The sequence below is a fragment of the Heterocephalus glaber genome, unplaced genomic scaffold (genome assembly GCF_053883595.1).
Source record: "Heterocephalus glaber isolate CG9 unplaced genomic scaffold, H.glaber_assembly_v1.0 deba00001543, whole genome shotgun sequence".
Lineage (NCBI taxonomy): Eukaryota > Metazoa > Chordata > Mammalia > Rodentia > Bathyergidae > Heterocephalus > Heterocephalus glaber.
The window spans coordinates 2319470-2346159 of record NW_028258336.1 but is presented as its reverse complement, the minus strand read 5'-3'; the positions used below and the strand labels follow the sequence as shown (position 1 = coordinate 2346159).

General features: G+C 41.6%; 1 long non-coding RNA gene across 2 annotated transcripts; it reads left to right on the top strand.

Moving 5' to 3' along the window:
• The first annotated feature begins 779 nt into the window (after positions 1–779).
• Positions 780–21779, top strand: LOC101704992 (uncharacterized). 2 transcript variants are annotated; one of them, XR_002388859.2, is made up of 5 exons: positions 780–848; positions 2369–2512; positions 16618–16783; positions 17399–17483; positions 18653–21779. It is a non-coding gene; the product is annotated as an uncharacterized LOC101704992 (long non-coding RNA). The 2 variants fall into 2 exon arrangements; XR_206020.3 differs by lacking the exons at positions 780–848; positions 2369–2512 and adding an exon at positions 5098–5509 and having other exon boundaries at positions 18653–21778.
• Positions 21780–26690: the final 4911 nt, after the last annotated feature.

The following is a 26690-nucleotide window of genomic DNA, read 5'->3' as shown; positions in this document are numbered from 1 at the left end:
CCTCCCTACCCATGAAAAGTGGCCATTAGTCAGATCGCACGGTCAAGAGCGAGCATGCAGCTAGGCACGGTGGCGCATCCCTGCAATCCCCCCACTCTGGGAGGCTGAGGCAGGAGGACTGTGAACCTGAGCCCAGCCTGGGTAGCTTAGTGATTTAGCAAGACCCTGTCTCAAAATAAAATATGAAAAGGGGCTGAAGATCTACCTCAGTGAGAAGGCCTTGGGTTCAATCCCAGTACGGGGCTGGGGTGGGGGACAACGGCATATCCCTGTCTCTGTCTCTGCCTCTCCTCAGGCTCATTGCCTGGCCTTTCTCCTGTGCTACACTGGCCCATTCTCCATTGTCTCCCTAAGCTCCAATTCCTCTCTGTGCTACCCTAAGTTCCTCAGGAACAGCACTGCCCCTAGTAACCATGGGGCCATAGATATCCCTGGGAGTTTTCTAGTAACCCACATTCAACATGTTCACGGGGGCAGCATGACCAGAAAAAGAAAATTCTGCCATGTTCCTCCCTCTACATTTTGCTTTTTAAACTTGTGTTTTTCAGTTTTTTCTCCTTTTCCTTTTCCTCTTTCCTTTTTTTCCTTCTCCTTCATCATCATTTTTTTTTTTTTTAAATCCTGAAAAGTAGACAGCTTCTGGAAGAATTTACAGGCAGTGTGGCCTCAGAGTGTGGGAAGCTGAGGTCGCAGCAGGGTTGGGCAGAGGGGACAAGACAGGGTCCTCCCTTCAGCGTGGTAGGACCAAGCTACAGGGAGGGACTTTGGTCAGGGAGGAGCCGAGGACAGAGGAGGAACAGGGAAGGCAAGCCGGAGGAGGGGGAGGAGAGACAAAGCAAAAAGTCATGGTTTGTTTGAAGGCGGAGAGGAATGCCTGGCCAGCCTGGAGGGAGGAGGCCCCTCACTGGGGACAGTGGGCTGGTGGGAAGCTGGGGGAAGTGGCTGGGACTCTGGGCTGGGAGGGAAACCAGCAGCACCTTGCGGAGGAGGTGAGGTGAAGTGCTTGAACCCTCACCCTGTGCTCCCAGAGCAGTTCCCGGTTTGTTTCGTTTTGTTTTTTCGATTACATGGTGTTTAAAAAAAAATGGAAAATTTTATTAATTTAAATAATACATTTTATTTAATGCAATCTACCAAAATATTATTTAAATTAATATAAAATCAGTATAGCCAATGTAAAATATTAACGAGATATTTACCTTCTGACTCTCACACGGTGTCTTCAAAACCCATGGTGTATTTTACATTTTCAGCACCATTTCAGCATTTTCATTGGAAATACTTGATCTAGAGTAGATTCCATACAATTCAGAGTGGCAAAAAAAAAATGGATTGACATAACTGAATTATTTCAGGGTTACTGAACAATTTTTCTGTAACAGAACCGAGTAACAAGTTTTATATTTAGAAGAATTAAAATGAAATAAAAGTGAACAATTAGTTTCTCGGGCTAGCCATATTCAATTGCTCGGGAGACAGGCAGTTGTGGGCCTTGGACAGCTCAGGGCTGCAGGCTAGAGAAACGAAACCGAGTAACTGTGCACTAGAGAGTTCAGATTAGACAGCACCTAAAATCATACCGTGCCCACTACTCTCCGGCGGGCACGCTGGCACAGGGATCTATCTGCAGCCAGGCTGCGAGTTAGGGATTTTGGCATCGCACAGGACATCCTCAGGTTTGTTCCTACTTTTTGTGCCGCCGCAGGCAGTTATTTTGCAAATGTTAACCCTGCCACCTACTGGCCATTTTCTGAACGTCACATGGAGATGAGCATGTGAAAATCGCTGTTAGCGTCAGCATTGCTACTGGCCCTGCCAGAGGACTCAGAAACTTCCCTCTGCCGCCTGGGACCTTTTCCGGGCTGGAGGGTCTTCCTCTGCCAAAGACCTCATGTGGCTCTGCACCCCTGAGGTGGCAGTCCTGTTTTAGGGATGCTTTAGTCCTGCTTGGGAATAGAAGCTGAGTTGTCATTTCCTGCTTCCCCAGAGGTGCTTGGAGAACAACGCATCTCAGAAGCACTCTATGTGTGAGGGAGACGACTCTGTCCCCACAGAAGCTAGCGTCCTCACTCTCCCTTTTGATGGTGTTACAGCTCCTGAGGCTTCTGTTTGCTCTTATGTCTCCTTGCGCCATTGAACTGTGAAATCTGTGAGGTTGAGGACCATGTCTTGCTCATGGTCTATTTGGTGTCTATCTGACAATTGTCAGCTGAAGAAATGAATGGAGATACAGCTATAAGTTCAAGTCCTTTCCGATGCCCTCAGCCAAACTTCCCTAGATGGGGTGATTTCCCTTTTCCACCCAGCATGAACTGTCATCTTTTCTCCCTTTTCTGAAGCCCTCAGTCTCTTCTCTCTTCTGTTACAGGATAGCACCTGCTCAGTATGTGCGACCTTGCCTTGGATTTTGGAAATAGAGAGTTGACGCTGGGAAGTCCCCACTTTGCATTCACCAGACCTCCTACACCTGTGTCTGCACCTGTTCTGGCCCTTCCTGGGCCACACTTCCCAGGTATGCTCTGAGTCTCCTTGACCTTGCTGTGCAGTTACCTTCAACAAGATCCCAACAATGCCTGATGCCTGGGTCCCAGCTCAGAAAATCCGAAGTCTTTGGTACTGCTTGCAGACCAGGCACTGGGAGGTTCTAAGTATCCTCGGGGATCCTAACTACAATCAGGATTGAGACCTGCTCTCTGGATCCTTCTGCCTTCTTAACCATTCTTGTTACCAAATCATGTTTCAAATCATACTCAATGCTCTAAACTTTTCCATCTGAAAATAATGAAGAAGCCTCTCTGGATCCAGTATTAGCACAACTATCTGCTTTCTTTAGGTACTTCACCAAGCTGATTACCCTACCCCATGGCCCCATCCAAAAGCTTTCACCTACTCTGGCTCCAAGACCCTATGTCTCCTACTTATCTTCTCAGACTACTTTTCTACCTGACCTCCCAATGCTGAGTTCCTCAGGAAGTGGTGTTCAGCTGTCTTCCCTTCTCATCTCATTTCGCATGGCTCTCTAGTCCTGAGGACCTTGGAACATAGCTTGCTCAGACCCTTCTGTGAGTCACATATCTACACCCGCAAAGCCGTATTTGGCCTGCCTCTCCAGTTGGTGTGAGACAGGCACCTCAGGTTTCATGTTACAGAACGAATCTGGATACCTCTCACTACCCTCATATACTTCTCTTATTGTAGCTCCTATTGTGTTACTTTCCTGTCACCTCTGTAACAAACTGCTACAAATTGATAGGCTTAAGACAGTGCACATTCATTTTCTCACAGTCCTACTGACTGAAAAAAAAAAAGTGTGCTCCCCAGTTCCTGGGGGTGGATCTTAAAGTTGACACTCCACCCCATCTACCACAGGGGTGAATTTGTTCCTTGTCTCTTTCTGTTTCTGGTAGCTTCCTAGCATTTCTTGATATATTAATTGGTTGTTCTGAGAAACAGAGCCATAAGGAACTGTATCTGTTTTTCTCATCTCCCTGTCTATGTATGTATCTGAGTAAATTGGCCCATGCACACACAGAGACCGAGAAGTCACATGATGTGATGTCCGCCTGGTGCAGACCTCAGAGAGGTGGGTGTAAGTTCCAGCCTGAGGCCAGCAAACCAGAGTTCCAGTGCACAGAGAAGAGAAATTCCTTCACACTCAGTGTTTTTGCTCAATTCGTGTTTTCAGTTAACTGAATGAGGCTCGGCCTCAGTAGGACAGCAATCTGCCATACTCAGTTTATAGATTCTCATGTCAGTCTCACCCAGAAGCACCCTCACAGACACACTCAGGATAATATCTGACAAAACATCTGGGAATCCCATGACCTAGTCAAGTCCACAAATTAAATTAACCTTTGAACTTGGCCTCTGGCTACATCACTCAGTCTTCAAGGCCAGTAGTTTTAATGATCTTGCTGCTCTCTCTTTGCATTCTCTCTCTCTCTCTCCCTCTCTCTCTGTAAATGGCTCTTGACTGTCCTCTGTCCCCATTTTACAAGAACACATGTAATTACACACAAGGTTTACCTTGGTAATCCAGAATAATCTCCCATTTAAAAACGTTCTATTTAATAACATCTGCAAAGACCATGTTTCCAAATAAGGTAAAATTTACAGGTTTTAGGGATTAGGATACAAATATGTTTTGGAGGACCATTATTCAGCCAATAGCAACTATCCACCAAGTTTCTTAAATCAGAAATTTGGCACGTACCTTTGTCATAAGATTTTCCTCAATCTCATTTAATCTATCCCAACTCCTATGTTTTTTATCTTCTAAATAAATCTTAAATCTCCATAGCAATTTCCATCTACTCTGCCACCAACCTAGCCAAAAGCATAATGTTTTCCCTGGACTATGTTAACAATTCACTTATGTCCCTGGTACTACAGTAGTATCTATCTCTAGTCCTAGACATAAACTCCACAAAGGTAGGACTGAAGTGTTTTGTTCATCAGTGTATTATGGGTCCCAGCGTAGTGTTTCGTAGAGAGTAGATGCTCAATAAACACACTTATGAATGGATAATTGGTGCATCCAGGAGGTTGTTCCAAGACTGGTCAAGGGGCCATTCAATAATTTTTACCCTAAATTACTTCATTTGTTTATTTAAACTATTCATATGGGAACTGAAAACCATCACTATGCCACATATTCTACTAGGTTCACAGGATCTACCAATCGACAAATTGTGTAAAATTCCTGGTTCTCATGAAGTTTTGCATTTTAGCAAAGAGAGGGAGAGGGAGAGAGAGAGGGAGAGAGAGAGGGAGAGAGGAAGCATAATGAATACATATGAAATGAATCATATACACAAGTAGTTATGTGCTGCATTACAATGTTGCTGTCAGCAATCGCAGTGGGAGAGGATGGCGGCTCAGACCAGGGTAGTCACAGTGGAAGGGCTAAGAGCTGGACAGATTTAGAGTGCATTTTGAAAATAGGACCAATAGGACTTCCTGATAGATTGGAAATGGAAAAAAAGTGAGAGATACAGAGAGGCAGAGACAAAGAGAAGGGGACAGGAGAGGTGTCAAGAATATTGCCAAGGTTTGCTGCTTAAGCAACTGGAAGGCGGACTAAGAGTTTTATCTGAACTCCTGCCCCAAACATCTTAATTCCCTAAAATCACTGGAACGGCACAACAGTCCTGAACTGTCCAGACAGCTGCATGGAGCTGTCATCCACCCTTCCCTGGAGAGTGTCTAATCTCCTGCCTAAACTTGTGCCCTGATCACGCCCCCCTGAATCTGTGCACAGGGGACTTAGTCCGGCTCTCTGCTCAGAACAATGTGCGGCCACAACCTGCTTGCCGTCCCTGCCAGGAGCAGCAATGTGTTCTCCACTCTCCTCTGACGAGGCTTTTGGCAGCCTGAGCTGTCTTTCTGGCTCTCACTGTGGAGCCCACACCCAGGGCTCTAAGAGGCTGGCCTGATTGTTATTCTGGAACACTGAGGTCATTCAGAAGCCCCCTGCAGCTCTGTTAGCCCAAGTGGGCCGGCCAACCATGTAAGTAACAGTGCCCTGTTTACTCAACTTCTTGCTGGATTTTTAATATCCTTGTCGGGGCCTTTGGGGTGGTCTACACAGCAGGTTTGGTGAAAAGGCCATGCTGTGGAGACACTGCAGCTGTCAGGGAATCAGGCTCCTTTTCTCTATGTCTGCAGTTATTCGGGTACACCTATCAGATGCCGCAGGGCTTTGGGAAATGGCTTGGAGGTCAGGGGCAAGAACAGTTGCTTGTGTTAGTAGGGCTTTGTTTTGACCCAGTCCCTACCCCACAGAAGCCTCTCAGCAAAAGGGAGGGAAAGGTTCAGGAGTCTCATATTCCTTCCCCTGCCTGGCTCATGGAATGGCATCCCTCCAAGTGTTCAGCTGGGCAGGGGGTGCTCATGTCTGTGAGCCACAGACCATGTACATTTGGAACGAAAAGCTCTGGGGGAGGTGGGCATGAATTTAAATCCACTTTCCACTATTTGTTCTGGAAAGACTTATGTTTATATAAGTCATCAGCCTTCCTCCTAAGTGCAGTCACAAGCTCTCCCAAATTCCTCAGACACCCAAATACCTACATATTCAAAGAGCTCATGCCCTTGCCCAAATCCTGCCCCTGGGCCTGAGTCTGGCAGGTGCATGCTGGGTAGCATGGCCCAGCAAGGTGACAGGCCTCAAGCATACTCAACAGCAGGAAGTGGGGCAGGCTCTCAGTGAGGGGCTGAAGGTGGCTCAAACAGGGCACATGCAAGAGACCCTGAGACAAAATGGTCTGAACAGCAAACTGCTTGTGAGGGAGAGCGGAGCTTCTCTGGGCTCATCCCAGAGGACTGCCCTTGCCCTGATTAGCTTCCTAATTTCATCTCCTGTGAGTTCTGCTCTAATTACATGCTGGGGTGGAGAGGTTTGGGACAGGAGCCAAATGCAAGGGACTGTCCCCGTTACCTTTCCGAAATACCTGTGACCTGGTCCCGAGCCCAGCCAGCTTTGGGGTGCTGACTCAGCACAGCTTTTTCTATTTGGGTGAATTGAGTTTTGCTACCATGGAACCAAATTAAAGTGCAAGAGGGTGTTTTTCTCTGTTTTCTGAAAGTGGTTGAGGCAAAACCCACTAAGAAGCCTTTATTTTTCCTTGCATTGTTTAGTCTTGGCACAACCAGAGGGAGGGAGGTGTGATTTCATTTAGGCATGGATGACCTCTGCTGGCAGCATTTTCTCCAAGTGTCACTCAAAGACCCAGGAAAGGTGACAGCCCAGCCTGTAGGAGACCAGGAGAGGTGGTGACCTAGCCTGCAGGCAGCCTGTCTCTAGGAAGAGGCTCCTCTGGGATCCTGTCCAGCAGAACCACATCATTTTCCTGTGTGTGCCTCAGACCAAATTAGTTTAGACCCTGGAATGCTGGGAAGTGTCCTTTAATAGCCTCCATGTGAGGGGACACTGATTTGGCATTTACTATGGGAAAAGCACCATTCTAAGGACTTCGCGTGTGTTAACTTAGATTTATAAATTCCTGAGTGCTGTTAATAAAAAGACCTGTGAAGAGCTGGGGTATAGCTCAGTGTAAGCACTTGTCTAGCATGCACAAAGCCCTGGGTTCAATACCCAGTGCTGGGGAATAAAGAAGGCCCAAGGAGCAAGTGTGCATTGTGTTCCTTCATTCCTACTGTGAGCTATAGGTGGTAAATAAACAACATCATAGGTCTGGGTGTTTGAGATAGATTTGGAAGGATAAGGTCATGAAAGAATATTCTTTGGTCTATATTTTGAATTTCTTTATAGAGGATGTGGTTTAGAAACCATTGTACAATATTTCGGTGTATTGCTCTATTGATCATAGATGTGTCTATTATGGTGGTGCATAATTGTGCATTATTTCTACACACAGAATCTTTGTCACTTTCCTCATGGCTAGACACAATACTCGACACCTACAACTTAAATGAGGAGAGGTTCATCTGGGCTCACTGCTTCAGAAGTCTTAGTCCCTGATTAGCAGGCTTAAACACAGAAAAGGGCCCAAGGAAGGGCCAGGAGGAGGAAAGCTGCTCTCATCATGGGAACTGGAAGCAGAGAGAGAAGGGAGGACCCAGGAAGGGAGATGTGGCCTTCCAGGTCATGCCCCCAGCAACCTGTCTCTTCTGACCAGACCTCCCTCCTAACACGAAGTCAGCTATATTGCCCCCATGATTCAGTCACCTTTCAAAGCCCTACTTGTGAGCACATGAGGACTTGGGGGACATTCTTTTTTTCTGGTACAGGGGGTTGAACTTGGGACCTTGCACTTTTGAGGCAGGCAACGGAACCACTGAGCTAAATCCCCGGCCCTGGGGGACATTTTTGATCTAAAGCAAAACAGTTTTGAGTCAGGAGGAGAGAGACAAGTTATTCTGCTCAGAGTCTCTCTGACAACTGTGTAATGTGTGATAGAACTGTCTCACTACAACCAGGAAAGAAGATGATTAACACTAACATAATGGTGGAAACCCTACTGCTAAATTTCTACAGTTTGTACTGTGATTATTTTATTAAATATACATGGAAGTAGTGCATCCTTTTCATTTTCTAATGTAATTGTGAGGGAATGTTAATCCATTTCATGCTGTTGTAACAGAGTAACAGAGTCTGTTGTAACAGATTCAAGCATTTATAATGAATAGAGAAGTATTTGCTTACAGTTCTGGGGGACAAGAAATCCAAGAGCACAGTGCTGGCATCTGGTGAGTGCCACTGCCCACCTACCCTCCTTCCTTCTTCGAGACAGGCTCTTACTGTGTAGCCCAGGCTGGCCTCAAACACATGGTGATTCTCCTACCTCACCCTCCCAAGTGAGGGCATTACAGGCATGTGCCACCATGCCTGGCTTGGTGAGGACCTTCTTCCTGCATCATAATGTGGCAGAGGCCATCATATGAGTGAAAAAGCAGAACTCTCCCAACCTCATCACTTCCTAAAGACTCCGCCTCCCCACATTGTTGCATTGGAGATTAAGATAATACACAAACTCTGGGGGACACATTCAAACCATAGCAGAGGTTCTCATCATTCTATGCAGGTCTGACCTCTTTAGGTAAATATAAATGGCTCTTTTTAATCGATTTAGGGAAACTGGGGAGCTGTAAGATTGATATGGCCCCAGCAAGCCTCAGAGCTGACCTTCTGTTCCCTGGCACTGACTGTACGACCTTGATGAAGTCTTTTGCCTGTCTGATTTTCAGTTCTGTCTGTACAGTTGGGGAGCTCAAGTCAGCCCTTTAAAAAATCTCACTACAAGAGAATTTCAAGTAGGAATGTCTTCAGGAGGTTGCTTTTATATAAGGGGATTTGTAAATACAGTTATTTCCATGTTTACTTGCTCCAGGCCAGTTTGCCAGCTGATTTTCAGGTGTTTCAACCCCTGTCAGTGAGGAACGGCTGGCAGACAGGATGAGACATTAATGTTGCTCTTGAAAGCAAGGATTGTAGGTGCTGAGGAGAACAACAGGTACCAGAGCAGAGAGTGAGCATCCCTGCCTTGTTCCTGATTGCAGGGGCACTGGGTTAGGATTTCAGCACTGAGTATGTAAGCTGTAGGTTTTTCAAAGATAATTTTTAGGAGGATGAGGAAGCTCCTCTTTCTATCTAGTTCAATGATAGTTATTGCAGTGAATGAATGTGGAATCTTGCCAAAAGTTGCATGGGATTGATAGAGAAGATTCTATTATTTTTCTCCTTTATTCTGTTCATATTGCAGATTGCACTGACTGCCCTTTGAATGTGGAATTTGTCTTGCATTTCTGGGATAGTATCTATTTGGTTCTGAGATATTATCTACTTTTTTATGTTGCTGATTTTTATTTACTAATATTTTAGACTTTTACATCTATGTTCATAAATGATAGCAATCTACAAGTTTCTTGTCTTATTGCATATGTCAGATTTTCATATGGGGGTTAGATAGCTTTCAATTTTCTGGGTTTGTGTAAGATCGTTATCATTTTTTCCTTAAATGTTTGATGGAATGCATTAGGAAAGTTATCTGGGCCTCTTGACTTTCTTTATAGTAAGACCATTAATGGCAAATTTAATTTTATAAATAAATTAAATAGAACAAAGAGAAATTTAATAAATTCAATAAACTAAATTTAGTCAATAAATATATTTAATGTTTACTGTTGTGCTTTAGTAAATTACATTTTCAAGAATTTGCCAAATTTATTCATATGACTTTTTAAATGATATATCATTAACTTCTTCATAGTGACTGTAAAAACTACATTAAGAGTTCCTCTTTAAATCTATTAATGGCAATTTGTGTCTTCTACTTATTTCCCTTAATTGATCTCCCTAGAGATTTTTCAATTGTATTAATGTTTGAAAACACAGTGTTGTTTGTTTTCTGCTCTTATTTTGGCTGGACATTTAGCTACTTTTAGTTTGTTATGCTAGAAATCTGCTTCACAATCTTATAAGAGGATTGTGATAGTTAATGATAACTAAGGTCTAACAGTAAACTAGCATTCCACCTTCCTAGTGGGCAGGGTGTTGTGTTATGCGCTTGTAACAGGTCGCCGCTAATCTCCCATGCTAGAATGCTATTATTTGACCAATTTTGCCACCATGAATTAGAGGTTTGGAAATAGCATGGTACTGGCAAAGAAACAGACCTGAGGACCAGTGGAACAGATTAGAAGATGCAGAAACAACGTCTGACATACTCAGCCATCTCATCTTCGATAAAGGAGCCAAACACTGGAGGAAAGATAGCCTCTTCAATAAATGGTGCTGGAAAAATTGGGTTTCAACTTGCCAAAGATTAAAACTAGATCTATATCTCTCATTATGCATTAAACTAAAATAAAAATGGATTAAGGATCTAAATATTAAAATAGAAATGCTGAATCGCCTGGAACAGAGGTTAGGTAGAACTCTTGAAGACATTGGTGTAGGAAAAGATTTTATGAACAAAACCTCAGTTGCTTGTGAACTAACACAAACAGTCAACAAGTGGGATCTCTTCTTATTAAAAAGCTTCTGCACAGCAAGAGAAACCACCAGCAGTGTGAAGAGACAACCCACAATGTGGGAAAAAAAATCTTCACCTGGTGTTCCTCAAAGGTCTACTATCTAGAATCTATAAAGAACTTTAAAAGATCAGACCTCCCACATTTAAAGACCCAGTCCAAAAATGGGCCTCTGAAATGAACAGACATTTCTCAGACAAAGAAGTAGAAACAGCAAATAAACATAGGAAAAAGTGTTCAACATCACTGATAATTTGAGAGATGCAAATGAAAACAATGCTGAAATTCCACCTCACTCCAGAAAGAATGGCTTGGCTGCTATCATGAGATCAACCAATAACAAATGCTGGTGGGGCTGTGGGGAAAGAGGAACCCTCCTCCACTGCTGGTGGGAGTGCAGACTGGTACAACCACCGTATAAATCAGTATGGAGATACCTCAAAGAACTAGGACCAGAAGTCCCATTTGACCCAGCTGTTCCCCTGCTGGGTATCTTCCCCAAAGAATGAAAAGGATCATACCACAGTGATATATGTGCACCTATGTTCATAGCAGCACAATTTGTCATAGCTAAAACTTGGAAGCAGCCCAATTGCCCATCCACTGGAGACTGGATAAAGAAAATGTGTTTTTAAAAAATAAAATGGAGTACTACTCAGCCAGGAAAAATGAGAATTTATAGCTAAATGGATGCACATTGAGGCGATACTCTTAAGTGAAATAAATAGGACACATGTGTAAATACTGAATAGTTTCTCTAGTGTGAGAAACTGAATAGTGTAAATAAGGACTAAAATGTATAATAGATAATGTGAAATAGGAAGAAAAGGGGCAAAGGGAAAGGGGAAGTGGGAGGGGTAGGGGAGAGGAAAGAAGGGAATGGAATTAATATGAGAAAATGAAAAAACAGAAACAAAGTCTTTGTAAATAGGGAGGGATGGAGGGGTTGAAGGGAGGGCAGGGGAAGGGGGAAAAATAAGAACCAAGAGAGATTATGTAAAGGTGCAAGTTTCCAATGATGAATGTCATTATATTGTATACCTAAAATGTACCTATAAAATAAAATTTAAAAAAAAAAAAGGTCAAGTGACTTGTCTGGGGTCACACAACTGCTAGTGGCCAACCAGGAATTTGAACCTGCTGACTGGCAAACCTGGGGGCTTTCCACTACATGTCTCAGAGTTTCCAGGAGAGAAATCAGATCTGGTTTCTCTGGTCCCCAGGTTGTACCTAGCCTTCCAGGCTCACTCATGAGCTCTTCAGATGGCATTTTCTCCCATACCCTCTGTCAGAAAATGTCCCTCTGAACTTAAACCTCTGCTAAGTAATTATAAACTGGAGCTTACCTGACTGATTAAGTGGTCCCATTGCAGGTGTCGGGGTTATCATGGCCTACAGATGATTTGAGAGCATGACTTCAACCTTAAAGATAATACAGTCAACTAATAAGTACTTATTGGTGCATCAAGCAAAGAGTTATGTTCTTAATGACTTACACTGTACCCATTTAGTTCCAAAAAGCCCACCAGGTAGCTAAAAACAGCTGTGCTTGACATAGCATGTCCCTCTGTCCTTTCCCCCTAGAAATCCCCATGAGATAAAGGTTATCTTTTTCCAAGTCCTTGAAGGGAGCAGATTCAAGTCTGTGCCTCCTTTTACCAATGCCCAACCCTTTTATCTATGCCCACCTGCAACTTTACTACTTATACTACAGAGCAAAGACAATAATTAGAAATGTAAATCATGCAAAAGTTAATATACCAAATGTGTCAATTGCCAAATACCCTTGTTACATCAGTGTTAGAGATTAGCATTACAATTTGCTCCTGGTAGAAAGGAAAAACACTTGATCTTAGCCAAAAGGCCGAGAAGCTATAGTAGAAAGGAAAAACAGAGAGAGTGTGTGTGCCTGTGTGTTTGTGTTTGCGTGTGTGTGGGGAGAGAGAGAAAGAGACAGAATATGCTATGCTCTTAAATGTTTAAACATAAATTTATAATGATAAATTGATGAGGAATTTCTCACTAATTAAAAGTCAGACTGTGGGTCAGTAAAACATGTTTGAAGTAACTTTTATTCAATTTCAAAATGTTTTAAATGTAGATTATTTAAAGCACTGAATTAAATCCTACTTCACTCCCACCCCTTTAACATCATAAACGTTCATTTGAAGATGATCTCACCTGTTTGTAGAAAAATCTATTGCTCAAAAAACCCATACAATGTACAGTATATGTACAATACAATAATCAGATACTTGTGTTCCACATTTAACTCCTTATGTTTGGTCTCCACCTCTGGGTTATAAAATCCTTGCAAGTGGAACCCCTGTTCTGATTCTGTGGTGTCTTTCTGGGAATGTGTCAGGATCGGGCCCATAAAATGCTCACTAAATAATAGTGGATGGTCACAAGTGCTTTGAGGCCACCAGAAGAGACTTCTGAGTAAATAGGGGAAAAAATGAAGATGACGCAGGCGCCTGGTCAGACCACCTGATTGTGCAAGAGGGAAGCAGGATGGGCAGCCCTGCCATTTGTGAGCAGGGCTTCTTGTTAAGGTGCCAGCAAGCTCAGATGGAGAGATTACCACATATGCCATTTGCTTCCATCCACCCTGCATGGGACCCTGGGCAAGGTCAGCAGGCATCAATGATCTGCCCGATTCCAGGTTGGGGTGGATACTCGTACAGATATTTGTTTTTTAAGCATGCAGACAAGCTGTCTCCTGAGATCTGACCCAAACTGGAACTTGGAGGACAGTCAGCTGGACTCAGTTCAAACCAGACAAACAGAAACAATGTTAACAGCCGGGGGAGGAACCTCAGAATCCAAGAGAAATGCTTACTCACCTTCATCTGTGCGGTAGAAACTCTCAGCATGAGTACGTGGACTCCCCGAGACTGCTTCCGGACCCTGGACCCCTGCACTATGCAAAACTGGGAATTTTTTCATATTTAAATTTAAATTGTGGATTTAAAAAAAATGAGGACAAAGAATAGGTAAAAATTTGTAAATAGTAACACAGAGTGATTTTGCAGACATCTGGACAGATCATAGGTCACAAGTGGACATTGACAGAAAGCATATTCACAATGTATAAGATTCTTAGGCTGTAGAAAATCAGATCACCTCCTGAGAAAAATCCTGATGATGCCATTTCACTGTGAGTTCTGACCTTGACCAGAATGTTAGGCATATCCTGTTGTCTGGACTCGGGTGAATGAAAAGAGAATGTTTCCTAATAAAATGAAAAGAAAGTGGAGGGGAGAGTTGGCAAAGATGTGTTTGTCTACTTCTGCAAAAGGGGGTCGGTCCAGTCAGTCTCCTGATGCCACCAAGTATCTTAGGATCTGGTGCCAAATCCCTGGGCATTATTCAGTCCCCCATTGGGTAGAGGCAACATGAGCTGGGTGGGAATACAGGGCCAGGCTAATTCTATGCCTCCCTCTGATTATCTTTCCTCCTCTGTCTCTGTCTGTCTCTCTCTCACACACACACATATTTGCATGAGGGAGAGCAAGCTGGAGCAGTGAATGTGGTTTAAGTTTCAGTGCCTTCAGTGAGAGTTTCTTTGTTAGTGAAAAGCAAACAAACAATCTGGATACGGGGTCAGCCTGCTCTGGAATGCAGAATTGTTTGTGGCCAGTGAAACAGCCGCCTGATGTTGGGTTTGCACGATGTTTTAGCAAACCAAAACAATGAGGACATTTACCATTAACTCTAGGCTTGAGCCATAAAATCAGAACAGAGACAATCAGGGTCACTAAGTCTGATCCAGAGGGCCCTCGACAAACAGCTCTACCCAAGGCAAAATTGCTACTTAGACCAAACCATCCAAATTTGTTAAACACCTGGCATTTTGCCAAGGACTCTGTGGCTATGAAGATGAAAAGAACCAAGGCTCTTCATGCATTCAAGGACCAGGTTGAGAGCTAATACTGGTGATGGGATTCTTGTTAAACTGTTTTCATTTTCAACCAAGTGCCCTGTGTGATTAGAGGGGAGCTGAGAACTTTTCCAAGGGGAGGTGGCATTTGACTGGAACCTTGAAGGAGGAGTAGAAGTTTTCCAGGACTGCCAACTAAGGCTGATGGTGTACACTGGGGTGCATGATAGAACAGAAAGAGTTAGTGCAAGGTATGAGGAGCAGGGATATTCTAGAAACTTGTAGACACAATTTAGTATTGTCAAGCTTGGGGTGGGGAGTGGCAGGGGACAGGGACTGGGAAAGTGGAGCCAGCTGAGAAATCTTGTGCATGCATCGGGCTCAGTTCTCACTGAGTTTTATCCTGAGGAGGAAAAGGTGCCAAAGGATTTTGAACAGGACCGGCATGGCCATGTTTGCTTTTTAGAAAGATCAGCGCCATGGCTTCAGGAGCACAGGTGGCAGAGAAGGTGACTAGAGAAGCTGAAATGACTCTATGGGGAGAGGGGAGAGAAAGTTTTTAGGGACATGGAGGCCTTTTTAGGCCCAGGTGATTTGTCAGAGATCTGCAGAGGCAGCTGTGGGGATTATGAGGGTGCTGATGACAGGATAGCAACAGTGAGAGCTCAGCCCTGAGCAAATATGGGGCTGAAGAATGACCCTGGGCAGCGCCAGGGCCTCACCCCTGCTTCTGAGAGTCATTTTCCATGCTAGGCAGTGCTGTACCACAAGCTTGGGGCAGCAGGGGCTGGATAGCCACATCACATCAGCTCTGAGGGGTACACCTGGTACATTGCTTTTCTGCAGGGCCAGGAGCTCAGTAGTGGGTTTAAACGAATATGCATTAATTGAATGGAATCAGGCACAAGTATAGGTGCTGGAGATATGGTAGGTAACAAATCACATGAAAACTCTGTCCCTGGGGTTTTTATATGATTTGTTACCTTGTTTTCATCTGATTTGTACCTTCCCAGGGGATGAGATAAGCAACCACCAAAAGAAAGAAGATACAGTACAGTATATGGAAATCTGGGAGGTGCAAAATGCCATGAAATAAAGATAAGGTGGGGAGAGTGGTTTGCAATTGTTCATATGGTAGTCAAGGAAAAGCCTGCAAGAAGGGAGGGCAGCCATGTTGATACATGGAAGAGAAAAGCATCCCAAGAAGGGCATGGGGAGATGATGTGGGATCTCAAGCTGGGCCGATGCTTAGGATGTGGAGAGCAGGAAGAAGGCTGGTGTGGCTGTGGGGAGTTCCTGGGGGCCTGAGAAGTGGGGTGGGTACATTGTGTAGGGCCAAGTAGACTTGGTCTTCCACTGAGACGGAAAGTCATGTTCACTCTCCCTCATTTCCAATGCTGGGTACTGCTCTCCTCTCCTGCCCCTTCCAATCACAACTCAGTGGTGGGACATTCTATAAATAAGACATCTGGCTTGCATGCATGCAAAAGTCAAGGAACATCATTGGGCTGGGGGAGTCACTCAGTGGTAAAATGCTTGCCTGGTATGTGTAAGGCCATGGGTTCTATCCCCAGCACTGCCAAAAATAAAACAAAATCCCAAACAAACAAACAAAGAATAATATAATTGAAATAAAAGGTCTTTATTAAAAGGGACTAATTATAGCAGTTGATCATAATGCTTGAATTCTTAGAGATTGGAATATGGACTAACATTAGATGGTATTATAGAATTATTCCTTTTTTGTTTTTCCTGTACTGGGGATTGAGTCCTGCGCCTTCACACTGAGCTACATCCTCAGCCCTTTCTAAATCTCAGCAAGTCACTAAATTGCCCAGAATAGACTTGAACTTGTGATCCTCCTACACAGATGCTGAGATTACAGGCATTGCCATCATGTCTGGCTAGGGAATTATTCTTAATTTGTTAGGCATGATAATTGTATTGAGGTCATATGGGGGAATATCCTTACTTTGAGAAGACAGATACCAGGATATTTGGGGGTCAAATGTCAAGATAAAAGACACACATGTGAATGGAAATGTAGGTAGATAAAGCAAAATGCCCAAAATATGAATGAGTTTTGAGTCTATGTGGTGGCTTTAGAGATGTTTCTTGTACTAGTCTACCAAATTTCATTTTCAGAACGTTTTCATATTAAAAAGCTGGGGAAAACCATCTATGCTATCGTCTGGTCCTTTGGGATCTGCTTTTGATTGCTGTTATTTTATTCTCTCCAGATTCTGTCTGGCCCCCAGGCCAGGCCATGGATTTATTTTGGATCAGAAATGCTGGTCTCAGAAGACTCCAGGGAGACTCGGAGTACAGGGATTTGCTGGGTGCCAGGGCAGGTGGCATTCCAAGCTGGTGGGACCCAGTCGGACTGGTTGGTGAATCTACGTATAGGTGAAGCTTTTTAATTTTAAAAGATACCTCTAGGGCAAGGGGAAGGCCAAGAAAAGAAATGCAACTTTGGAGAGGCTAATTTCTTTCCCTAGCTCATGATTTCCCCTGATGTTGAGGTTCTAAATTATTCCACTGTTTACCTGCTGCGTGACTTGACAAAAGCGTAATGTGATTTAGGAACTCAGCGGTCATCCAGAAAGCCTATTTTCATCCAGATGGTTACCAGGCAATGTCAGGGGATTGGGCTCTGTGTAGCAAATCCCAAATTCAATTCAGGAGCAGAGGGATCTGTGAATATGGGAAAAACTCAACACCTTTTGCATGAATTGTATCAATTCCATGCAGTATTTTCCAAGCTGAAGCAAGAATGAAAGGATCTACAAAGATGGGCTTAGCATCTTTGCATCTCCTGATTAATACTTAGGTACAGGGGGAGGATTTGTATATACACAACCCTCTGCCAGCTACCCAAGACAGAAAAATGAAATGTTACCTTGGAAAATGCCTTAGATTTCAAAAAAGATGAATATAGAAAGGATTCATAGAGATACAGTTGTTTGCAAGCTTCTATTTTAAAATAGTTTTTTTAAAAAAAACTATTTTGTTTTCCTGCAGGAATAGCAACAAAAGATAAAAATCCTTGGAAACTAAGGGAGGAAGCAGAAAATTGGTCTTTATTTGCTGATCTGTCTATTCTTGGGTGAGTCGTAATAATAGCAACACAACGACCACTAGCATTTACTCAGTGCTTACTGTGTGCCACACATAGTAAGCACTTTACACCTTTAACTAATTTAACCCTCATGGCAACCCAACCCTCACTGAGGAGCTGGGGTTCAGGACAGTTAAGGGACTTGTGTAAGGTCACATGGCCAGTAGCAAACAGAGATGGCAGCCAAACCAAATGCTACCCTATTTTTCTAGTTATGTCTTTATTCTCTCCTCCTGGCAGGATTAGGGTGCATTGCAAATGCTGGTCCCACACATTCCTAGTGAGACAGACCACTAAGAAGCTTTGTTAGAGGAGTGGTCCCCACCTGTCACTCCGACCCTGGGTGCCGGTGATGCTGTCATTATTCACAGTAGCTTGCCATGTGCTGTGCTCTTTGTTACATACTTCACACGTTTCATTTCAGTATTTAAAATAATTTATGACCTATCCTAGAAAAATTCATTCATCCATTCTGTAAAACAACACTAAGTTACACATATATATCTGTAATCAATGTTGCAGAAAATAGTATTTGTGTTTACCGTGTGTGACACTTTGGTATTTCCTATTTTATTCTAATTTTCATTAAAAAGTTATTGGTCATGAAATGCTAATGGACTTTATGTCCTCTAAATGGTTCTTGACCTATAGTTTAGAAAAACACTTCTTGAGCCCATTCCAGTAATGTTATTAAGTCTCAGTAATGTTATTAAGTCAATATTTTTTAAATGCCCATTTTACAGATAAGAAAATTGAGTTAATTTGTTCAGGGATATGGAGAGGAACTACAGCCCATAGCTTGTACTTTGCATTGTATTCTTGTGCTCGCTTCGGCAGCACATATACTTTGCATTGTTTTTCAAAACAGTTATGATAAAAAAAACCAGCCTCCCAAATTCTTGTGTGCTTAGTTGTCTGTGGATGGAACAAATACAAAGTCTTACATATATGGGCATAAGGACACTGTTATAGGTCAAATACATGCAGACGGTGTTGTGATTTATAAAAATCAAATATTTCTAAGTACCTATAGATTCATTATAGCTTTCAGTTATTATGCATAGTTTCAGTCAAATGATGTAAAAAATACAGTGTGTATGTTATGGGGGTATGAAGAATTCATTTAAATTGGCTTTTCTTTTCTTTTTCCGCCTCAGGAAATGGAAACACAGAGGCTGCACCTTTGGAAGTGTGACTGGAAGACTTAACTGGGAATTCATAAGTTACATATTTAGTTCCACTCACTGAACTCAGCATATGATCAATGACATTGATTTTGTGGTGCTGGGGATTGAACCCAGAGCTTTATGCATGCTAAACAAGTAGTCTATGACTAAGGTATATCCCTGGGCTCTATATGCATCCATTATTAGTCAATAAATAAACAATAACAATATTAGCAGTCAATGAATTTGTCACCACCAGTATGAACTATTAATATTTTTATGTCATCTCACAGTGTTGCAGATACTACAAAATTTAATCTGTGTTCATCACTACAGTATATTAAATTATGCTAGCTATCATACTCACCGTTAGATCTGGACATTTAGTGTATTGCTAAGAAAGCAATATATCATGAAACTAGTATATCATGAAACTTTTTGAATATTTGGATAATACAGTAATTATAGACCAATATATTTCTTTATGTATTCAAATTCATTATTGTTTGAGAAACAAAAATAGAAAAGGGATCCTGACAAATGACATAGATAATTCTCAAAAGAGGATGTACCAGTGCCCAACATCTATGTGAAAAATGCTCAGCATCACTAATCATCAAAGATATGAAAATCAAGATCACAAAGAATTATTATCCAACCACAATTAGAATGGCATCAAAGGGCAAAACAATAGCAGATTCCAGTGAGGACTGGAGAAAGGAAAACTGTATTGCTAGTGGAGGTGCAAATTAGTAGAGTCATTATGGAAAGCAGTATAGAGATTCCTCAACAACCTAGGGTAGAACTATTGTATGATCTAGCAATCCCACTACTGAGTATATATTCAAAGTTATTTTTCCCTTTTTTTTTTTTTTTTGGTACCAAGGATTGAACTCAGACCTTGCGCTTGCAAGGCAGGAGGCAAAACCCCTGAGCTAAATCCCTGGCCCCAAAGTCATTAATATCAGTATGTCAAAAAGGCATCTGTACTTGCATCTTTATTGCAGCACTAGCCACGATATCCAGGATATAGTCAACTTAGGTGTCCAGTGAATGTATGCATAAAGAAAACATGGTATATAACTTGTACACACAATAGAACACTACTGTTTAGCCATAAAAAGCAACATGGACAGCAGTGGAGGACATCATGTTAAGTGAAATAAGTCAGGCATTAAAAGACAAATATTACATGTTCTCACTTATATCCAGATGGAAAAAGTTGATCTCATATAAGCAGAGAATAAAGTACAATACTGGTTACCAGAGCCTGGGAAGGGTTTGGGGGAAGAAAAGATGGAGACAAGACAGTAAATGTGTGCAGGGGTGCAGTTGTATAGGGCAAATAACCTCTAACTTTCTGTAGCACAGTAGTTGGCAATAATTGATTGAATATTTCAAAAATAGCTAATTTGGAAGATCTCAAACGTTCCCAGCACAAAGAAATGTCAAATGTCTGAGGTGGTAGATTTTTCAGTTTCCTTAATCTGATCGATACACATTGTACATACATATTAAAATGTGACATTGTACTCCGTAAATATATGTGCTTATTATGTGTCAGAAATAAAATATACTTAAAGCAAAGGAGCCCCCTAGGCTGTCCCAGACTACCCAAGTGGATCATCCCTCCAGAACAGATGAAAGCTTTGGCTAGAGGAGGGGGAGGGATTTGAGCAAGGCTTATGGTTCTCTATGGCCTTGGTAGAGATGGGTCATCTTCCTAGCTGCCCAGCATCAACACTAGTCATTGCAGGCAGTGTGGAGAAGTGGAACCTGGGACATCTTTTCTAGAAAATGTGGAAACTGAGGTCTTTGGTCCTTTCAACCTTTCATTTGTTTTGGCCCTCACTTGTATCAGAGTGTCATATCTTCTTATTTCTCCATTGATATCCCTCTGCCTCTTGTATTTGGCTCATAAATTCATATGAGGATCTAAGAATTAATTATTAATTTCTTTTAGTTTAGAATTTAAGTTGAGTAAGTCAACTGTGTTTATTGGAGGCTCATTATTCATATTTTCAACAAGAAGCCAAAATGACCGATTTTCTTCACAAGAGGGTGGGAAGAGCCTCAGTTTCAGGGTTGAGTCCTGGCATTTGTCTTCCTGAGTTATCATGTTGCTGCATAGAAATGAAAGGCCTGGGAAGTGACCAGTGGTTTAAATTATTTCTAGGCTTGCACTGAAAAGCACTGTGAACATTAAATAATAAATAGCAGACCTACACTCTCCCAAAAGTCTATGCTTTGATGGAAGTTTGTTATGGTTTTCATTTAGTCCTGTGTTAAATTTAGCCACATTGTCCTGTACATTTACAGAAAAGCAGGTTATTGTGTCTTCTATGGTTTGAAATGTTTGACAGAGCTGAATTGTTTTAATTTTGGCATCATCAAGATATACAAACTTTAATTTGCCTCTGAAATTCCTTTCAGATGATCTAAAATCCATGATGTTATCAGTTATCTTTCTTAAAAGAAAACTGAAAAACTTTGTACCTTACTTACAACTTTCCTATTCCTCTGCTGATGGAAGATGAAGATCAAAATGCTTAGGGTGGGATCCAGGGTTTCATGCCTACCTCTTCACCCAGCCTCATGGATGCCCATTTTCCCACACATATGTGGTGTGATCAAATAATATGTTTCAGTTAAAAGTTATAAAATTGAAAAAGACACATTGTCAGTAATCCCCCTTCAAAATAATTTCACTTGCTTCAAACATACTTATCACATTGGTCTTGCAACTTTCTGAAGCAGTTCTGGCAGTTCTCTTTCGTGAATATCTTTAGTTGTGCTGCAATGGCTGCCTTGATGTCCTGAACTGATTCAAAACTTCTACCTTTCATGGTTATGATGACTTTGGGAAAGAGTCAGAAGTCCCAGGGTGCCAGACCTGGTGACCAGTGTGGATGAGGACACATTGTAATGCTTTTATGAGGCTACCTTTCTATTGAATGGCAATGGGAAACAACATTCACCATATTTTTGATCACACTTTGTAAAAACAACTTGCAGGACAGCTTCAGAAAGTGGCAAGAACAATAAGTATGTTCAACATAAGAGGGTGTTTTGGGGGGATTAATAGCTATGTATCTTTTACTGCAATAAGTTTAAAAAAATTAAATCTTCATTGTATAGTTTTATCACACTTTGTATTTTTATTTCAACCCCTTGAAAGTCCTCACATTTTATGGTGTATATTCAGACCTCTTCAACTTGCATGATTATTCTTAGGCCACTTATTCTTCCTTCTTGCTTTCTTTCTTTGAAAACTCCTATTTGAAATCCCTCTTGGGCATCACCCTCTTTCTGAAGACTTACTTCTCTTCTGTGGACCTACATTTATTGCTCTCTGGCCAGTAGAGGTAGGAGAAATTGCCTGTGTTCTCTTGTTCGCTGACAAATGCACTAAAGTGGCTTGTTTACAACCACTAAACAGATAGAACTTATCATACGACAGAGGCACAGCCGACGTGGATGTTGGAGGACTGTTGTAGTTGTACTAACTTAACTTATGGTGCATAGGAGGATGGAGAAGTAAAATGTGAGTATTACATGCTGTGCAGATCACTTCTTATGCTCTTTGTTAAAGCCTCAGCCTGCCTTTTGTCTCCAGCCAAGCTACAAACTCTGGTGTACTTGTGACACATCAGCCCCTTCCTTCAGCTGCATCAGGAAATCTTGCATTCTGACATGTGGTTTCTTTGAGCTTGTTGCTGACCTTGCAAAAGCCTGGTCAGCCATTCTGATTCATGCACACACTGGAAGTGGGAGTGAGAACCCTAGAGGGAAATAATAGAAGTTGAGGAACAAATACTCCCCTCCAGCATCCTTTGAGAAGAAACACCAAAGCTCAGGCCCAAAGGCAGCTCAAAGACTCCTAGGAGGAGGAAGGCTCCACATTAGTGCCCAGAACAATAAGGGACCTTTGAATTGGTTCCCTTGACCCTTCCTGTTTCAATCTACCTATCTGTACACCCATTCCTTCCAATCAGTACCCAAAATAAACTGTCTTGTGTCAGGCTTTTCTTTTGCAAAGAACTCAGGCAAAGATAGCTAATTTAAATCATCTTCAACTAGTTAAAATTTTCTTAAATTTAGAGCTGTTTGGAAACCATTTTTGCTAGTCTCATAAAGTAAATACTAAATAAAGATGATATGAAAAGCAAGGAAGTAGGATAGCATCCATTATATTATATGGAAATGTGCTATGAAGTATGAATTATTTTGTGAATCTTCTTTTCTCAGATGGTAGACAGACTCAGACAAGTGCTTAGTTTTGGAAAACCACAACTCTATAATTTTGCAGCTGTGTCTTTGTTGGTAACTGAATAGTAATATTTTGATCACTACTTTACAAATGGTGAAGCCTGAGGACAGAGCTGCCCCCAGCACCGAGGAGGAGGTGTGCCTTCTGGGCTGCCATGCCACTGCCCCACCTCAGAATACTGAAGCTGTCAGAGGAGCAGAGCTGCCCCAAGTGCCGAGGAGGTGAGCCATGCAGGCACCAGCAGCACACACACACCCACCCCTGTTGAAATGAGAAGACACATAAACAAATCTCAAAACCAGACTTCAAATAACCTAAAGTAACCCCAAAAGGAAATGAGATAGAACAATCTGATTCTCAACCACCCAGACTCCCTGAACTGGTAACAAAAGAGGATCTGGAAAAAATAAAATCAGAAATAATTTCTCACATAACAGCAGAGATTGTGCCCATGGTGCAAGATATGATTAATAAATCTAGAGAGGACACAGATAAAAAAAATAGAGAAGCTGAGAAACATGATGGAATCCCAACATAGGAAACAAATGGAATCCATAAAACAGATGCAAACAGATTTCCAGGAGATTAAAAACTCCACTGAGAGTTTACACAGCAGAATGAGCCCATATGAGGACATAATTTCAGATATAGAAGATAAGATTGCAATTAGTGACCGGAAAAAGAACAGTCTCTTTAAAATAGTAAGGGACTACAAGAAATCAATCCAGCAGCTGCTAGATGATGCAAAGAAGAATAACAAGAGTGATCAGAGTCAATGAAGAAACAGGAGAGAGTGCAGACAACATAAAAAAAACTGTTCAGAGAAGTAATGGCAGAAAACTTCACAAGCAGGGGAAAAGAACTTGACATACAGATAAATGAGGCATGGGCCGGGGATTTAGCTTAGTGGTTCTGGTGCCTGCCTTGCAAGCAGAAGGACCTGAGTTCGATCCCCAGTACCAAAAAAAAAAAAGAATAAAAACATTGTGGTAGAGTATACAGATAAATGAGTCACATAGGACTCCAACTAGCCTTGATAAAAAAATCTACTCATAGGCATATTGTAGTTAAGATTCCAGAAACCCAAAAGAAGAACAAAATTCTATAAGCAGTTAGAGAAAGGAAACAAATCACATACAAAGGAAAGCCCATTAGAATCACAGCAGATTTCTCAGTGCAAACCCCCAATGCAAGAAGATCTTGGAGTGATGTATTTCAAGTCCTAAAGGAAAACAGCCTCCAAGCCAGATTGATGTACCCTGCAAAATTATCTTTCAAAATTGATGGAGACATAAGATACTTTCATGACAAAGAACACCTTAGGAACTTCATGAATACCAAACCAGCACTCCAAAAAAGTTTTAGACAATATCCTAGGAAAAAACAATGAGGATCATAATCCCAGGAAGCCTCAGGAATGAATCCATCAGACATGACAAGAAATTAAAGCAAAGGGGGAGAATCCAACAAAAAGAAAAAGTCATGACAATGATAAGTCAATACATATCAGTTATAACCATCAATATTAATGGTCTCAATTCACCAATCAAAAGAAATAGACTAGTAGAATGGGCCAAGAAGCAAGAGCCAACAATATGCTGCATAAAAGAAACACACTTAATTCAAAAAACTCACAGGGCCAGGGATTTAGCTTAGTGCTTCCTGCACCTGCCTCACAAGCTCAAGGTCCAGAGTTCAATCTCTGGTACCAAAAAAAAAAAAAAACTTCACAGAAAGTTAAAGGGTGGAAAACAAAACTCCATGCAACAGGAACCTGAAAAAAAAGCAGGAGTAGCTATCTTCTTTGAAGATCAAATGCATTTCAAACCAACACTGATTAAGTAAGACAAAGAAGGACACTACATCCTTGTAAAGGGAACAATCCAAGAGGAAGAGATGACAATCACAAATATCTATGCACCAAACACTAATGCACCCAACTATATAAAACAAATACTAACAGACATAAAAAATTAAATAAGCACTAATACAATAGTAGTGGGGGACCTCAATACCCCACTCTCACAAATAGATAGATCAACTAGACAAAAAATAAGTAAAGAAATACTAGAACTCAATCAAACTCTTGAACAAATGAATTTAAAAGATGTTTGCAGAGTGCTCCACCCCACAAATCAGAATACACATTCTTTTCATTTGCACACGAGTTGTTCTCCAAATTAGACCATAGAACATGTTTAAGTAAGTGCAAAGGAACTGAAGTTATCCCCTGTGTATTATCAGACCATAGTGTGATGAAATTGGAGATCAATAGCAAAAGAAAGTGCAAGAATTTCATAAACATAAGGAAATTGAATAACACACTTCTGAATAACCAGTGGGTCACAGAGGAAATGAAAGAAGAAATCAGACAGTTCCTACAATTAAATGACAATGACAATACAACATATCAGAATCTATGGGACACAATGAAAGCAGTCTTACAAGGGAAATTCATAGCAGTGAATACTCATATTAGGAAAACAGAGCAAGCCCAATTAAACAACCTGATGCTGAACCTCAAGCTTCTAGAAAAAGAAGAGCAGGACAAACCCAAAGCTCATACAATGGAGGAAATTATAAAGATCAGAGCAGAAATCAATGCAATGGAGACTGAGAGAAAGATATAAAAAAAAAAAATCAATGAAGCCAAGAGTTGATTCTTCAAAAGAATAAACAAAATTGACAAACCCTTAGCCAACCTCATCGGAAAAAGGAAAGAAAAGGCCCAAATCCATGCAATTAGGAATGAAAAGGGTGAAATTACAACCAACTCAGCAAAATCCAGAGGATCATCAATACCTACTTCCAGAACCTAGATGCCAATAAGATGGAAAACCCAGAAGAAATGGACAGAATCCTAGATACATATGAATTACCAAAGTTGAACAAAGAAGACTTAAAAATTCTGAACAACCCAATATCAATCCATGAAATTGAAAATGTAATTAAAAACTTACCAACTAAGAAAAGCCTGGGTCCTGATGGCTTCACTGCCAAATTCTACAGGTCATTTAGAGAGGAACTACTGCCACTACTGTTTAAACTCTTCAATGAAATTGAAAGGGAAGCAATACTCCCAAATTCATTCCTGGAAGCAAGCATCATCTTGATCCCCAAAGCAGAGAAAGACCCAACCGAAAACGAGAACTATACGACAATCTCACTAATGAATATAGATGCAAAAATCCTTACTAAGGAAGGATCAATATAGCGAAAATTGCCATATTTCCAAAACTGCTGTATAGATTCAATGCAATCCCACTTGAAATCCCAGCAGCCTACTTCACGGACCTTGAGAAAACAATCCAAAAATTCATTTGGAACAAGAAGAGACCTAAAATAGCAAAAGCAATTCTAGGTAACAGAGACATAACAGGGGTTATCACAGTCCCCAACTTGAAACTATACTACAAAGCTACTGGGATAAAAACAGCATGGTACTGGCAAAAAAACAGACCTGAGGACCAGTGGAACAGATTAGAAGATGCAGAACCAGCTCCAGACACACTCAGTCACCTCATCTTCAATAAAGAAGCCGAACACCCTCACTGGAGGAAAGATAGCCTCTTTAATAAGTGGTGCTGGAAAAACTGGGTTTCAACTTGCCAAAGATTGAAACTAGACCTATGTCTCTTGCCATGCACTAAACTAAAATCAAAATGGACTAAAGATCTAAATATTTAAATAGAAACACTGAACCAGATGGAACAGAGGTTAGGCAGAACTCTTAAAGACTTTGGTGTAGGAAAAGATTTT